The 13952-nt window shown below is 38.6% G+C and overlaps 1 protein-coding gene across 9 annotated transcripts in view; it reads left to right on the top strand.

The window, feature by feature from the left end:
• ARID1B (AT-rich interaction domain 1B) overlaps positions 1 to 13952 on the top strand; it is a 489414-nt gene that overhangs the window by 384128 nt on the left and 91334 nt on the right. The gene's annotated exons all lie outside the window — the stretch shown is intronic.

Here is a 13952-nt window from a genome sequence, read left to right as displayed (position 1 = left end):
TTTTAATACCATAGTAAATTATCATGGTTTTGCTGTATTGTCTCATTGTAGAGTGGAATGTGCGTGCGTGGGAAGGATGAGCGATGAAACCTGCAAGCATATGACAAACATACAAAATCACAGCAGGGTTACTTAGGGTTATCCAAGAAGCCCAGGCAGAGCAAACAGATACCTATATTGGACAGCAGCAATATAGAAAGATGCTAGAGGCAAAAAAAAAAAAAGCTATTTTATCAAACTACCGTCCGGTCTCTAACCTTCGTTTTGTGGCGAAGGTTGTTGAGAGTGTTGTGGCACATCAGCTCCCTCGGTACCTGGATGAAACTGTTTATCTAGACCCGTGCCAGTCCGGCTTCCAACCTGGGTACAGCACGGAGACGGCTTTGGTCGCGTTGATTGATGTTCTCTGGAGGGCCCGGGATAGGGGTTGTTCCTCTATCCTGGTCCTACTTGATCTGTCAGCGGCTTTTGATACCATCGACCATGGTATCTTGCTGCAGCGGTTGGGGAGCCTGGTAGTGGAGGGCACCATTTTTCAGTGGTTCTCCTCTTCGACCGCTTGCAGACAGTGTTGGCAGGGGGGCAGAGATCGACTGCGAGGCACCTCATATGTGGGGTGCTGCAGGGGTCGGTTCTCTCGCCCCTCCTGTTCAACATCTATATGAAACCGTTGGGGGAGATCATCCGTGGTTTTGGGGTGAGTTGCCAGCTGTACGCTGATGACACTCAACTGTACATTTCCACCCCGGATCACCCCAACGAAGCCGTTGATGTGATGTCCCGGTGCCTTGAAGCCGTTCGGGTCTAGATGGGGACAAACAGACTTCGACTCAACCCATCCAAGACGGAGTGGCTGTGGATGCCGGCGTCCCGGTACAGTCAGCTGGTTCCGTTGCTGACTGTGGGGGGCGAGTCACTCCCAGGGAGTTGGTTCGCAGCTTAGGCGTTCTCCTGGATGCATGGCTGTCGTTGGAGGAACACTTGACGGTCGTTGCCAGGGGAGCTTTTTATCAGGTTCGCCTGATCCGCCAACTGCGTCCCTTCCTGGACCAGGATTCGTTATGCACGGTCACTCATGCCCTCGTTACCTCCCGCCTGGATTACTGCAATGCTCTCTACATGGGGCTCCCCTTGAAGAGCACCGGGAGACTTCAACTGGTACAGAATGCGGCTGCGCGGGGGATAGAGGGAGCGTCTCGGAGCTTCCATATAACACCTCTCCTACGCAAGCTGCACTGGTTGTCGGTGGTCTTCCGCGTGCAATTCAAGGTGTTGGTGATCACCTTTAAAGCGCTCCATGGAATAGGACCAGGTTACTTACGGGACCGCCTACTGCCGCCAATAGCCTCCCATTGACCTGTGCGCTCCCACAGGGAGGGTCTCCTCGGGGTGCCGTCAGCTAAACAATGTCGGCTGGCGGCCCCTAGGGGAAAAGCCTTCTCTGCTGGGGCACCTACCCTATGGAACGAACTGCCTCTGGGGCTACGCCTTCTTCCCGACCTCCGGGCCTTTAAGCGCGAGCTCAAGACTTTTTTGTTTCAACGAGCAGGGTTGGCCTAAGAGTAATTTTTAATTGAGTGGTTTTATTTCTTGTTATTTTAATATTCGGCCTTATGGTTTCAGATTTTTAAATTTCAAATATTGTGTTTTAATTTTTGTATATGTCTTTTTAACTTGGCTGTAAACCGCCCTGAGTCTTCGGAGAAGGGCGGTATAGAAATGTAAATAATAAATAAATAAATAAATAAAAGGTCACTTTAGTGACAGAAGCAAAGGCAGTGTGTGGGTGAAGGCAGTGGTAAACCACTACTTTATTTTATTAACAAAATCATATGGATAGGAAATATCAAATCACTGACAGTGCAGGGCTGCTCATGTCAGATAACATTCAACATGCTACCAGGGAAGACTGAGGCTCTTTTGGAGTATTAAGGATTGGATATTTTCAATCAGAAGATTCCATTGTTTACTACTCAAATCTTGAAAAACAAAGAAGGGACAGCGTTGCTTTTATAGTTAAACAGAATACAGCAAGAACAGTACTTGGCTACATTGCAATCAGTGATCAAATAATACTGATTATACTTCATGGACAGGTGTATGCTTCAACTACAACAGTTTCTGACAATCTAATGATTTTTTTTGTCATTGCCAGCACACTTTTACAGTAACAAAAATGAATACTATATACTGTATATGAATAACAACAGAAGGAGTACACATAAGTCAAATTGGCTACATTATTGATAGGAAAAGGTAAAAACTCATTTATAACAGTGAAAATGTGACAGGGCTGACTGTAAAAGAGATAATGAATTGATTATTTTTGATGTGCAAGTTCTAAATTAAGCTAAAGAAGAAGGTCAGCCAGTTTCCATATCATCTTGAACATGCATCCACCATTTCCAGGGAAAACATCACTTACTTACTTACTTACTTACTTACTTACTTACTTACTTACTTACTTACTTAATATTGCTGCCTATTTGCCCACGGTGACTCAAGGCAGCTTACAGAATATAAAACCTCATTTAAAACAATAAAACTAATAAAAAGAATCAAATAAATTAATATAATTAAGGCACTGCCCTCTGGCAGTGCCTTCTGGAAGATTATTAGAGTGGGGGGCATTCTAATCTCTGGGGGAATGATGTTCCAATGAGAGGGAGCCACCACAGAGAAGGCCCTTCTTCTGGGTCCCACCAGGTATATCTCACTCGGGGATGGGACCTTCAGCATTCCCTGCCTCCTTCATATTTGCTTTGAAGTCCTGAACTTTATTGACACACAGCCAGAGGAATTGTGGAATGAATTTAAGGATGTTGTTATGGATGAATGAGAAAGGAGACTGACAAAAGTCAAGAAACAGAAAATGGCAAACTGGATGTTAGAACAAGCCGTGAAAGAGAATAGAAGCCAAAGCAAAGAATGACAAAGATCTCAGGAAGTTAATAAAGAATTTCAGAGAGTTGAAACAAGAAGCAGAATGATAACAGTATTAGTAAAAACAATGAAGGTGGAAACAAACAGAGGAAAATAATAAAATTATTCCCAAAAAAATCTCCAAATTCAGAAGGACGTTCCAACCTTGAATTGGTATTCTAAAGGATGTTAATAGATAAGTAGTGATTGACTCTAAGAAAAACAAAGATGGAAGGAAAATAATGGAATTCTATACAGTAGATACACTAGTATTGAAAACAATTCAGAAGGTATTCCTGACAAGTACCCCTAGTATTACAAGGTGAAGTTAGGTCAACACTTTCATCAATGCCAAGTTGGAAGGCTACAGATATTTATAGAATATCTGCAGAAAGCAACCAAAGAACCACCTGCAATTTTTTGAACCAACTATGCCAGCAAATCAGAAAAACGAAACAGTGACTGACAGATTGGAAAAAGTCAGCATAAATACTTGGTGGGAAGCAACCAATCTGGCAGGGAAGGGGGATCAAGTGCAGACTAGCCTGAAGTCACTGCGCAACCACAAAAAAGGTTAGGTCTGACTCCCTCCCAAGTTCCTTTCTGTCTATCTAATTGTTCCCAAGAATAGGCCGCCAGACTGGGGAGAGTTCTGTATTTTAGGCAGAACCTAATAAGGTAGTTAGCTTGAAGTCTGCACATATGGGTCCGGTTGTTTACACATGATAATACTGTACCAATATCAAAGAAAGAAAATTTAACTGTGTGTGCAAACTATTGTAAAATATCCTTAAATCCTTAAACTGAGGTGCAAATGGTCCTGTAGTCTGCAATTTTTCTGGAAATCTGTTCATACTCCCATTCGAATGGTGTGGGAATATGAAGGGATTTCCAGTAAAATTGTAGATTACAGGAACCATTTGCTCCTCAGTTTGAGATGCAGACATCACAGACTTATCTGTAACAGCCTTCTAAGAAGCTTCTTGGATGAAAAGCAAAAAACAGAGAATAGAAATAGAAAAAAACAAAGTCCAGTTGCCTCCTGAAAAAGCACCTTTGCGACAACCATGACCCGGATGACTGAGAATCTCCATAGGCCAAGTGATATGATTACATTATTTCTGATGCCCACCAAATAATTGATGAAGCCAAAGAATGCAAAAAAAAAATCAATATGTGCTTCATTGATTACAGAGGGACTATTGATTATGTCAGTCATGTCAAGCTGTACTTAGGAAAATGGGAATCCCAAAATATCTCATTGCCCTAGTGCAAAAATATACACAGATCAGGAAACTGTAATCCAGCAGAACATAATGAACCAGAATGGCTCCAGGTTGGGAAACGAGTGAGACAAGGTTGTTTATTTATGCAAGTTATATGTGGAATATATATAGAGGAGTTGAGTTGGAAGAAGATCAGCATGATTTTAAGGCAAAATACCAACCCATCAATAAACCTCTGCTATTCAGATGACATTACTCTGATAGTTGAAAATGCAGTTGATCTGGTGTGTGTGTCCATGATGTTGTATTGTTTCATTGTATGTGAACGGAGTCTTTGCCCTCCTCTTATGATTCACTGGAGAGAAGTTAACAGTTCTGAGCCCATGTTTGTGCCCATTAGAACAAATTTGAAAATTATACCCAGAATCAAATTGTCAGTTTGCAGAGTCGCCTATCACAACCTGAAAAATCCCAAGCACCTGTGCGAGAAGCTCCAAGTCCACTGCCTGCTAATTATTATTTTGTGTTCTACTGGGACCTTTGTGGCCACTTAAACTAAAGCAGAGAACTATGTAAGTCTTAATGCAGGGAGGGGGTGGTGAAGATTTGCACAGAGTGGTATGTCCTGTACTCCATGATCCCTCACGCTGTGCTTTTCTCTATTTTGGGGAATGCTTCCAGCTGAAATTATTGATTGAACATCAGCATCTTCACTGACTGACAGCCTGATGAACTGCAGCAGAGAATAGCTTCCAACTCTTGAGTTGCAGGGCCAAACTGCAACTGTTTTTATGAATAATTTATCATAACCTGCACTTTGAAAATTTAAACCTTAATCTTCAAATTGCTCTTCTGGCACAAGTTTACTGCCATTTTGTTTTCAATGCATTATCCTGATGTTTATCTTCAAGAGAGCTGGCTTTTTTATTCAGAATACTTATTGAATCCCTTTCCATGCAATGGCTGATCTTTTGTGACCTAACTTGTTTAAAATGCCCATTTGTTTCATGCCACAAAAACAAAATTTGTAACCAGTGAAGTTACATTGATTTTGCCAACCCATTTCTCCAAAGCTTTTGTTTGTTCTGAGCACTGCGCACATAAACCTGTCTGGGCTCCCTTTTGTGCCCTACCATTGATTAGAGACTTCTTTGAAATGGAAAACTTGCTTGAACCGTTTTGTACTGAACTTAGAAAACAGAAGGAAAGTGCCAGTATGGTATTCAAAGGAAAGGTGTTTATCCTCCACTGATAAAACTCAAGTAGAAAATCTTTCCTGTTGAAAATACCTAACTGCAGGCATCTGTAGCAGTCGTTTAAACACTTCACTTACTGATCCAAACATTTCCAACTAAAAATACTAAAAGACCCTCCAATGTCTGGCAGTGTTTGTGTTCCTTCTAGCAAAAGTGCCATATTTTCCTTCCATATTGAAAGAATGAATGAAAGAGCACTAATGCGTTTATTTAAAATATCTCAGTGCTCTGCAGTACACCGTTAGTCGAACACTTTATGGGATTTGCTTTGCTGCTGTAAGATTGTCAGCATTCTTGGCATAGCTAACATATGACTAACCCCAGTCTTCTCACTTTTAATAAAGCTATTAAGACCTATTAAGCTATTAAGACACAGACATTAGGTATCAATTGAGCAAGAGTCCCCCTTTGATTGTTCTGTCATGTACTAATCATCATGTTATATTTTGTATTTATGTATTGTGTTTATTAGTATATAATGGTACGTTTCCTTTTTTATTTATTGTTTTTATGCTGTACACCCATCATTTGAGCTGGGAAGTCCTATACATCTTGAAAATAAATAGAAGATAAATCAGAACGGTTAAATCACAATTATTTTTAACCCAAGGAATCTAATTTTATGCTGTTATTTTCAGTTGAATAGTTCATGTTTCTAAACTTAAAAATAACTCTGTATCACATTCTAACAGAGTGCTTCGCCACAAATATTTTGTATTGTACTCTTTATATGTGTGTGTGAGAGATACAGATTCAGCAGGTTCTGACAGGTTGTGGAGAACCGGTAGCGGAATTTTTTTTTTTTATTGAAAGAGTTTTAAAAAACAAGGTATTGTTATACATAAACCAAACATAGAATAAAATTTTCCCTTCCAATCCAATTAACCACATCCAAAGCTTTTCATCTCCCAACCCCCTCCCCATTACATAAAATAACTTTCTAATTATTCAAAGGCAATCTGATATTTCTTAATCTGATATCTATTTTGTAGATCGGTAGCGGAAATTTTGAGTAGTTTGGAGAACCGGCAAATACCACCTCTAGTGGCCCCAGAGTGGGGTAGGAATGGAGATTTTGCAAGATCCTTCCCCCAGGAGTGGGGAAGGAATGGAGATTTTGCAGTATCCTTCCCCTGCCACACCCACCAAACCATACCACGCCTACCAAGCCATGCCCACAGAACTGGTAGTAAAAAAATTTGAATTCCACCACTGATACAGATGCTCCTTGCACTTGATCAGTAAGAAATTTGATTAGACTGGTTACTTCCAAATTTCCTTTGCTGTCCATCACCATTGCAGTGTTTATAGAAATTCATTTCTGGGAAGCAAAGATTGAGCAGCATTATGAAAGTAGATCAGTCCTGGGGCTACCAAATGAGAGTAGCAAACATTAGGTTTTTGCAAAGACTTAGACTTATCTGTAGCTCTTTGCTGACATCTGATGTTTATCCTAATTAGTACAGGGGGGGGCGGAGTTTCTGCCATGCTTACCTGCATCCTGTTTCTGCCTCGAGGCTTGATTTCACTCATTCTGCAATTTAGGCAAATCTTAGCTTAGCCTTTGAGCTCAAGCCAGTCCTCTGATAGACCACAAAAGCTTTCTTTGCTTTTTAAGACTGAAGGCCCAGCTGGGCCACCCGAAGCATGCAGTGCTAAGATAGTTGCTATTCTCTATCCCTGATGGAATTTAGAGGAAGTTAGATATAGCGCAGCAAGAACACATGTGTCTTTTCTCCCATTTACACCTTTTCAGGCTGTCACCCTGCTGAAGCTGAGGAGCTGTGGTCCCTTAAAAATGAGCCTGGTTTCCCCCAATAGCAATCATCATTAGACCTCAGCAGAAGTAGAAGATATATCAGCCTTAAACACAAAAGGGAGGGCAAAACACGAAAGGATAGTAAAATGAATTGCTAATTGCTCTGTAGTCCTGAATAGCAGTTTAAAGGTTACTTCAAAATATTTGTAGAAACAGAAATTGGGGGGGGGGGAAGTGATTTGTGACTTGAACCACAGGAGAATTGGAAAAAAGCATATTTTCTTGTATCTATATTAAAGTTAGTATATATAGTTTAAATTCATAATGACAGTGTAATGAAATACATGTTTAAAATAATATTAAAAGTTTTCCTTGATTTACAACCCAGTCATTTAACTTTTTAAAAAGCTACTTATGATCTGTGCTCAAAGTGATGCTCCCCCTGCAGTGATTGTATTTTGGACCTTGGCAACTGGCTCACATTTATGACTAATTTTAATATCCCATGGTCACATGACCATGATTTGCAATGTTTTGGGCTGGTTTCTGTCAAACAGCAACCCATTCAGAAGAACCAATTCACTTAACATAAGAAGAAGCTACATCTGGTTCAAAATGCAGTGGTGCAATTAATAGGCACGTGTCTACCCATAAGTTACCATTGCGGTGTGAACTGCATTGGTTACCAGTTGAATTACACTTCTAAGTGTAATTCAAGATGCTGGTTATTACCTACAAAGTCCTGTATTGCATAGGGGCTGGCTATTGAGGACCTGTATACTGCACAAGTCAAAAAGAGGGCTGTGAGTATATTTACAGACCCTTCGCATCCTGGACATAAACTGTTTCAATTCCTACCCTCAAAACAACGCTAGAGAGCACTGCACACCAGAACAACTAGACATAAGAACAGTGTCTTCCCGAACGCCATCACTCTGCTAAACAAATAATTCCCTCAACACTGTCAAACTATTTACTAAATCTGCACTACTATTTATCTTCTCATCATTCCCATCACCCATCTCCTCCCACTTATGACTGTATGACTGTAACTTTGTTGCTTGTATCCTTACGATTTATATTGATATTGATTGTTTCCTGATTGCTTATTTGTACCTTATGACTATCAATAAGTGTTGTACCTTATGATTCTTGATGAATGTATCTTTTCTTTTATGTACACTTAGAGCAGGGATGTCCAAACTTGGCCTCTTGAAGAGTAGTGGACTTCAACTCCCAGAATTCCCCAGCCAGCAGCTTGCTCATATTTATAGTTCATACTGGCTGGGGAATTCTGGGAGTTGAAGTCCACCACTCTTCAAGGGGCCAAGTTTGGACACCCCTGACTTAGAGCATATGCATCAAGACAAATTCCTTGTGTGTCCAATCACACTTAGCCAATAAAAAAAAATTCTTTTCTATATCTGAGGGACTGATTATCTCCAGGAGTTTTCCCCCACCTAGTACATTATGGTAGAGTGGTGGGTGTGCTTCAGGTTCCTTCCTTCTATTAAACATCATTTTGTGGGACCAAGTATGTATGCCTTATTTGTCACAACACCCACCCTCTAGAATAGCATCCTAGAGATAAGGACAGTGCCTAGGTTTGGGGTATAATGTATTTTTATTTGATTGTTTGGGAGCAAAGGGTTTTGCTATTTTGTTTTACCTTTGTTGTTTCTATATTATTTTAATCTGGGTTGTCTATGTGGAGTTATGTTTCATCTGTTTTATGGATTTTTTTGGTTTTGTACTATGAATCAGAATCCATTAGAATTAAAGCAGCTATAATAACTTTAAACAATAAACTAAATGGACAAAGGAAAACTACACACACACATGCACACACATACCAGACATATGCAAGGTAAATGGACACAAATTAGGGCTTAATTATGAATCTTTTGTTTTGGATTTTAGATATTATCAGAACATAAAATAGTTAAATATTCTTTCAATTTTTTGTACAGGTTAAAAGAGGTAATTTATCAATACGAATAAAATATAAAACTGATGTTTTATTAAAGGATTAATGAAAAGTGATTAACTATATCCCTATATTGTTAGAGAACTCCCGCAAAACCCATTTGTTTGGCACCCTTGGTGCTGTTCTTGGTTTGAAATAAGTATGCCCTGTTTCATCATGCTTGGATTAAAATAGTACATAGGGAACGGCTAAAAATACAGAATCTAATGCAAACATTAAATGGTCTCATGCTGTTACTCTGGCATACATTTTCATGAAGAGGGTGTTTATAAGCCTTTATTTATTAAGGAAAATATATATGGGTCAGGATTAATTAAAAAAACTTTTAATTGTTTTCTCTTTATAATTTTCACAGCAGTACATAGTTAAATATTCATGATAATGTTGATGATACACTAAAGGTCTGGAGTTTCAAAATCAACACAGGTTATTTAACCCTTTTCATCTGATGCATCATCAGAGATTTCTTCAGAAAATCCCAAAGCTCTGGAATAATTAGAAGAAAGTAATGAGGATTTAATTAGTCCTTGAGATGCACTAAAATAGGACTACTGAGAACCTTCCCCCCCCCCCTGTTTGGACATGGAATGCAAGTAGATCTGATGCCATTTCAGATGCTGTGATACGCTGGAAAATGTATTCCATAGCTGGAGGCACTTTGATGGCACCATTCTGTGCCTGACAGATCTGCGCGGAAGGTACCCATCATGACAGTTTCTGACAAAAACTCACATTCACCATCCTTTGCCAAGAGCCCGTTTTACATTCTTCTTCCTCTGGGGTCTTTCTTTCTTTTTTCCTTCCCCTCATTTATGTGCTGTATGTTAGCGTTAGTGTTTCATCTTGCTTTCCCCCCCCCCAATGGTTTTTGCATGGGGGAAGGGCAGAAAGGAAAGGGATCCTTAAGCATGTTTGAAAAGGAAAAAAAAAGTGGATTGCAAAGAATCGCAGTGGGTAACAAATTGGAACCTTATAGAATCCAGGTGTTACCAAAGGAAACATTTGACACACCTGCATGTAAGCATTATCTCAAAATCAAGCTCTTATTTAATTTTAGATCTTCAAAGACATATTTATTAAGAGCTGCAATGTAGTAAATTTCACTGGAGTGGAGATTATTATCCAGGAGGAAGCAAAAACAGAAAGGATGCACTCTGGGATTTTGATGTTTTTATGCTTGGGTTTTTGTTTTTTTGTTTTTTGGGATGCACAATAACAAAATGAATTTCTGTTGCTTCATGTTTTTGATTTACTTACTCCTTTTCATATTCTTCTAATATCTATTCTGTCACTTCATCATCCATTTATTTTCATTTAATGCAACATTAATTAATTTGTCCATATGGAAGTCATGTGTACAATTTAAGGATTTTTTTCTCTTACATTCCCCACTCAGGCTCCCATCATCATTTAGCACTGACATTTGATAAAAAGTCTCTTTTTCCTAACATCTGTTTGCCATCTCTAAGTCAGATGCAAAGGAATAAAAATCCTCATCAAACTGCAATTCAAAAAGCACTTTCTGGTAGGACTGTTTTTGATCATAAAAGGATATTCTATGCCGTTTTTCTTCTGAAGAGGATTTACAACTGATCTGCTGCGTAATAAACCTATTCACACTGTTATTTTATATTTTTATACAGTTACTTTCTGGTTTTATGTTCTTTCAGGGTTTTTTTTTTAAATCCAAAGCAGAAGTAGAGTAACATTTTAAACTTTGCTTTTAAATCTGGTTTGTTTGAAAGGTCTCCAGCAAGGTTCCCAATTTGCTGACACTATACAAAATTGCCCTTTGCTGGCTTCTTTTTCTGGTTTATTTGAACAGGGAAAGGAGCAAAGTAATTATATGCAAATGTATGCAATGTATCTTTGCTTACCACTAATCCGCTATGAGAGAGAAGCAATTTCCACTATATAGATGTTACCCAAATGTTCTAGATGCATATAATCATTGGTCCAGTGATCATGTAGCAGTCAATGGAGTGGATCAATTGAAGTTTCTGAAGATTATTACCTTCAGCAACTTTGGGGCAACTAGGAAAAAGGCCCTGTTTTTTAATCAAATATTCCTCTCCGAGAAGCAAAGTAGGTTTATAAATCAGAAAGACAATCTATATAAATATGATATTTTTCTATAACTATTCTCAGACTATACAAAGTACCTCTAGTAATGGGGTTTCATAGGGTATAGGAGAATTTATTTGAAATTCTTTATAAAGCTTAAAGAGCTCTCAAGGACAAGATCCCATGTAAATTAGAATATTTGGAGAACAAATGCTTGACTCACAAAATTAAGGGAGATGAGGACAATCATCATGATCAACATTGTAAAGCAGTTGTATTCTAGTAATGTCTTCCATTTTAATTTTGATTCTTAACCTCTCAAGGATTTAGAGACGTGGTATTGGGAATTCATTCGCTTGTTTAGGATGTCGCCATGCTAATGTTTGCTTTGGTTACACCCAATGTTTGTCAAGGACAAAAGTGTTTTTTTGCTGCTGCCATTTTTAAAAGAGATGTCAGAGTTACCAAACTAACTCTTTTCTTGGAGAATCTCAGTGTCAGTTTCAGCACCTGATAGATGTCAGCTTCAAGTCCTCAATCAACTTCATCTGGAAATCCAGTTGATTAATTGCTAAATGTATAGCAAAACAAAAAAGCTTATATGCAGAAAGAAATGAATGGGCAGAGCGTATGCAAAGATAAAAGGCAGCATTTTCATCAACTGCTTGGAGGAAGAAGACAATTTTGAACTAAATAATTGTATCGGTAGAATAAACCTAAAATCAAATCTTTGTTATTGTTGTTTAGAAAGGGGAATAACTGGCTTATACTAGGTATTAGTACAATTGTTAACAATAAGTCATCTCAATGGAAAATTTCTTATATTTTTATTAGGTAGCCTCAGCACCAGATTTTAATGAGAAATAAATTAAAATCATTCTTTGTTGAAAAATGTGTGTGTGTTTCTTATCAGTCTGTTGGTCTTGCTGAGTCTTTTGTACTCAGGGTAATTATTTCAGAAAGTGCCGCTGTGAAACTGTAACTTAATATTATAGCACACAATTTGTTTTCAAAGGTTTCCCAATTCAGGCCCTGATCTTTTCTAAAGTAGAGTTTGGGAAAAACCTCTGGCAAAGATTCTGAAGAGCTGTTTTTATTTAATGTAAAAAAAATTCTAAGGTGATCTGAGTTGGCATAAGGCAGATAACTGCCTTATGTGTTCCAAAAAACATGGCTTCTTTGGATGCTTTGCTCATTTCCTTAAATTTGATGACTTATTTAATGAAATTAAATTTTCATTTAAGGAAATTAAATTTCCTTAAATTTGATGAAGCAACTTAGAACTAAGGAGAAATTTCCTGACAGTTAGAACAATTAATAAGTGGAACAACTTGCCTGCAGAAGTTGTAAATGCCCCAACACTGGAAATTTTTAAGAAGATGTTGAATAACTATCTGTCTGAGATGGTGTAGGGTTTCGTGCCTGGACAGGGGGTTGGACTAGAAGGCCTCCAAGGTCCCTTCCAACTCTGTTGTTGTTGTTGTTGTTGTTATTGTTATCTTCATTGTTCCTATTAACACTGGAGATATCTGAAGATTCTCTGTTGATGTCCCTCACACTGAAAAGTCTTACACATTTTTGCATTCTAAGGACATCATTCCAGAGTGTAGTAGATCCTATGTTTTTCTCAGAGCAAGATTAGCCTTTTTGGGGTGGGGAGGGAGAGTTAGGGTTAGGGTTAGGGTTGTGGTGGCTCAATAGACTAATGCTGTCTGTTATTAACAGCAGCTGCTTGCAATTACTGCAGGTTCAAGTCCCACCAGGCCCAAGGTTGACTCAGCCTTCCATCCTTTATGAGGTAGGTAAAATGAGGACCCAGATTGTTGGGGGCAATAAGTTGACTTTGTATATAATATACAAATGGATGAAGACTATTGCTTGACATAGTGTAAGCTGCCTGAGTCTTCGGAGAAGGGTGGGATATAAATGCAAATTAAAAAAAAAAAAGTTCCAAGCTGTTACGTTAGGAAATGAGCTCATCTTGTATACATTTCAATGCTGCCTAGGTAGATTTAATAATTATTCACAGAACACAAAATGTTATTTTTTTCTTTTTCTTGTCAGCCGCTTTCAGAATTACTATTCAGAATTCTTATCACACACTCCCAACTGAGTTCATTGGCAATGCAAGTGGAAGCCCTCATTTTTCACATGATTTTTCTCCCCTGGGTTTCTCAGTATGTTCAAAGGATACTCAGAGCTGATCTTTATTTAAATCTGTTTGTGACATAGCTGGATTTTATTGTTTAACATATTCTTCCTCTCCTCCAGAAACTTTTACATTCCTTCCTTTCTTCTTCCTTCCTTGAATTCTTACCCTTTTCTGTCTTCATGATGAATCCTTGCATTTCGCTTTTACTCTCTGGTTCCCAAGATGAGTTGTGCATTCAAATTACTGCCAGCAGCCTGCTAATTCAATTGCTTTGAACCTGTCTTGTCCATTAATCTATCTTCATTTTGAATTCAGAATAAATATCTCTCTCACTCAACTTACTGTCTTTCTTGATAGGCAGAAACAAATGTGGCACAGTTAATGATTATTTAGAGGAGCCAAGAATTTCTCTGCCATCTTAGCTAGCAGGCACTGAGGAAACAGAGCACAGTCAAATTCATGACTGCCAAAGTCAGCAAAAATTTCTTTACTCAGAATGAGTTTTGGTTTAGGAGGGAACCAGACTCCATTCTTTCCATTCCATAGGCGTTGTTTATTTGTTTGCTTGTTTGTTCAGTTTATAAAT

This window comes from Ahaetulla prasina, chromosome 1 (genome assembly GCF_028640845.1).
Source record: "Ahaetulla prasina isolate Xishuangbanna chromosome 1, ASM2864084v1, whole genome shotgun sequence".
Classification (NCBI taxonomy): Eukaryota; Metazoa; Chordata; class Lepidosauria; order Squamata; family Colubridae; genus Ahaetulla; species Ahaetulla prasina.
This window is presented reverse-complemented; position numbering and strand designations above follow the sequence as displayed.